Source organism: Gekko japonicus, unplaced genomic scaffold, assembly GCF_001447785.1.
Source record: "Gekko japonicus isolate JY-2015 unplaced genomic scaffold, Gekko_japonicus_V1.1 scaffold386, whole genome shotgun sequence".
In the NCBI taxonomy this organism is placed as follows: Eukaryota; Metazoa; Chordata; class Lepidosauria; order Squamata; family Gekkonidae; genus Gekko; species Gekko japonicus.
The window spans coordinates 85,115-89,111 of NW_015163100.1; positions in this window are offsets into that span (position 1 = coordinate 85,115).

The window sequence follows — 3,997 nt, forward strand, 5'->3', positions numbered from 1 at the left end:
AGGCTTGATTCCCCACCCCTCCTCCATATGAAGCCTGCTGGGTGGCCTTGGAGCAGTCACAGTTCTCTCCAGATTCTCTCAGCCCCACCTGCCTCACAAGGGGCCTGTTGCGGGGAGGGGAACGGAAGGCAATGGTAAGCTGCCCTGAGACTCCTTTGGGTAGAGAAAAGTGGGGTATAAAAACCTACTCCTTCTTCTAAGCTGCAGAGGTCTGGGAGCCCCCAACACATGATGTCAGGAAATCCATGGACTCCCTGGGGAGAAAGAGCTAGACCTCCTCCGGTCCCACATCATGGCCCCAGACCAAATCAGGGCACTGCAAAGTTTGGTGTAGTGGTTAAATGTGCAGACTCTAATCTGGGAGAACCGGTTTTGATCCCCCACTCCTCCACTCGCAGCTGCTGGATGACCTTGGGCAAGCCATAGTTCTCTCAGAGCTGTCCTTGAAAGAGCAGTTCTCTCAGAGTTCTCTCAGCCCCGCCTACCTCACAGGGTGTCTGTTGTGGGGAGGGGAAGGGAAAGGAGTTTGTAAGCCGCTCTGAGACTCGAAGTGAAGGGCAGGGTATAAATCCAATCTTGTCCTCCTCCTCCTCTTCTTCTTGCTGTTTCTATTTCAAAGATCATCCAGTGTCGCTTCTAGTCGAGAAAGCACCTTGCTCAAAATGGCAGGTGGGCAACGGAGGTGTGACGCTAGGAGACTAACTTCAGAGCTGTCCTCCTGTCTAGCTTGCCTCGGAAAGAAATGCTTGCCTTTTGCCTACAGAGAAGCCAAGATCTTGCCTGCAGCTTGGCTTTCTGTGAGTGGGCCTGGACAGAGGTTTTGAATGGGATCAGATGTGCATGCATTACCCAGCTGGGTTTATATAGTGTCACCACATTCAGGGATGTTTAGCCTGCCCCATTGCATGTGGTGGGAAATGTTTGTGGGGGTGTTTGTGTGTGTGTGTGTGTGTGTGTGTGTGTGTGTGGCCTCTACTTCCAATTTCTTCAGATGCCAAGAAGCTGCCATGCAAATTTGCTTTGTAAAGGACATTCCCCTTTCTTGGCTTCCTTTTGTAAGGCTGGCAAACTCTTTTGCAACCTCAGAGGGCCTTCCCAGGCTGGTTTCTTTTGTTCCAGGCTGTGGTTTTAAAATTTTATTTATTTGTTTATTTATGGTCTGGCTACTTTCTGAAAGCCCTGTCAAGCGTTTATCTCTAAGACCCCTTTCCTGGGTCCCCCCCCCCTTCATTTTACTGGTTTTCTGTGCTGGGCTTGTGTTACGTATGATGGTTGTTTACTGTTTCATTGCTCTGTGTGGGTTGTCATCAGGGATCATGTATTTTACATGCACTTTACTTTGCAAGCCTCGGAGAAGGTGCGGGGCATTGATTTTTAACGCAACTGAATCTCTGGATCGGTTTGCAGTGCGTGCGTGGGTCTGTGCTGTGATTTAGAGACCCCCGGCAAAGTTTTGCCCCATCGTAAATGGTTAATACCTGCAATCTGAGTGAAACGTTGCACAGGACTTCAGTGGGAACGGGCTAGAACAGAGGATCCCGAGCACCGGGAGAAGCAAGTCAGACTGCAGCCAGCAGTGGCAGAGGGGAAGACGGTCTCTGAGCCAACAGCACCTCCGCCATGCAAAGAACATCTGAGAGGAGACTGTCCATCTAAGCCTCTGAGGAGGACCACCGGGCAGGCCCTGCCAGAAGTTGTCGCTGAACGCGATTGCCCTCTGCTGGGCGGCCACGCTCTCCTTGGACGTTTTATTCAAACAACTTCAGTTATTCAGGTAGGGCTGCGGTCGCAGCTGCCCCTTATTGAAAGGGGGTTGCCTTTGCTGGGTTTTTAAACAGCCCTTCCCCCACACTATCCCCTTCTTCCCAGGGCCAGCACCTCATTCCTTTCAGCCAAAATGTCTTTTTCCCTTTTGGAATTTTGGAAAGCAGCCAGCCAGAAGGGGAGCTGCTGACAAAACAGAGCACAGCCTGGAGTACATAAGAACATAAGAGACGCCAATGCTGGATCAGGCCAATGGCCCATCCAGTCCGTGTCACACAGTGGCCAGAAACACCAGGTGCCATCAGGAGGTCCACCAGTGGGGCCAGGACACTAGATGTCCTCCCACTGCTGCCCCCCCAACACCCAGAAGACAGAGCATCCCTTGCCCCAGACTGAGAGTTCCTATCTATACCTTGTGGCTAATAGCCATTGAGGGACCTCTGCTCCATATGCTTATTTAATTCCCTATTGAGTTATTCCCTATTGAGTGGTTAAGTGTGTGGACTCTAATCTGGGAGAACCGGGTTTGATTCTCCACTCCTCCACTTGCACCTGCTGATGTGACCTTGGGTCAGTCCCAAGCTCTGGCACAGCTGTTCCTGAAAGAGCAGTTTCTGTCAGAGCTCTCTCAGCCCCACCCAGTTCACAGGGTGTCTGTTGTGGGGAGGGGAAGGGAAAGGAGTTTGTAAGCCTCTCTAAGTGAAGGGCGGGGTATAAATCCAATCTCTTCTCTCTCTCTCTTCTTGAAGCTGTCCGTGCTTGTAGCCGCCACCACTTCCTGTGGCAGTGAATGCCATGTGTTCATCACTCTTTGGGTGAAGAAGGACTTTCTTCTACCCGTTCTAACCCGACCGTTCAGCAGTTTCATGGAGTGCCCACTTGAGTTCTTGTATTGTGAGAAAGGGAGAAAAGGACTTCTTTCTCGACCTGCTCTATCCCATGCATAATCTTATAGACCTCAATCATGTCACCCCTCAGCCATCCTTTCTCTAAACTAAAGAGCCCCAAGCACTTTAACCTGTCTTCATAGGGAAAGTGTTCCAGCCCTTTACATTAAAGACCAGGGAACTGACTCTGACAGGAGCTTTTGCCAACTCACAAACCCAGATGGCAAAAGGGTTGCCAGGTCCCTCCTGGCCACTGGCAAAGGGACGGGGAGATATGGTTGCCATATCCAGGAAGGGAAACTCCTGGAGATTTGGGGGTGGAGCCTGGGGAGGACAGGGACCTCAGTGGGGTACCTCAGAGCCCACCCTCCAAAGCAGCCGTTTTCTCCAGGGGAGCTGCTCTCTGTAGTCTGGAGATGAGCTGTCATTCTGGGGGATCTCCGGGTCCCACCTGGAGGCTGGCATCCCTGCAATGGCCCGATAACACAGTTCATCTTTAAGATGCCACAAGACGCCTTGTTCTTTTGACCAGAGCAGGCTCTGCCTGGGAAACAACCGAGGGAGCCCCAAAGCCTATTTTATAGTTCTGGCCTTGCGGAGTCAGGGTTAGCTGAAGCCGAAGTTCCTCAGACTTTTTCTCTCTGGACACTTCTTATTCTGCCATCTGCCTCCCTGGCCCGGCACCAACCATCTGCTCCACAGCCAAGCAGCGATCCTTGCACAGAGTCGAGTGGGTGCAGCTTGCAGCTGTGCGTGTGGCTCTGCCGAGCAGGATGTTATTCCAGCACTGGCGGCGACAGAAGAAGAGGACTGCAACAGGGGTGTCTGTGTCTCTGGACCCCTCCTAAAACCCCGATGGGGGGGAGTGCCCCCAGAACAAAACAGTGCCTTTCCTGAAGCTCCCTCCTTCCCAAATCATGTGGGGACGGTAGAAAAGCAAAGGCAGGGACGAAGGAGGATCCTCTACAGTTGGGTTGCCAGCCTCCAGGTGGTGGGTGGAGGTCTTCTAGGATCACGACGGATCTCCAGGAGACAGAAATCAGTTCACCTGTAGAAAATGGCTGCCTTGGAAAGAAGAAGAGGAGGAAGAGGAGGAAGAGGAGGAGGAGATTGGATTTATACCCCGCCCTTCACTCGGAATCTCAGAGTGGCTTACAATCTCCTTTCCCATTCCCCTCCCCACCACAACAGACACCCTGGCTGTGAGGTCAGTGGGGCTGAGAGAGCTCTTTCCAGAACTGTCCTTGAGAGATCAGCTCTGACAGAACTACGGCTTGCCCAAGTTCATCCAGCAGCTGCGAGTGGAGGAGTGGGGAATCAAACCCGGTTCTCCCAGATTAGAGTCC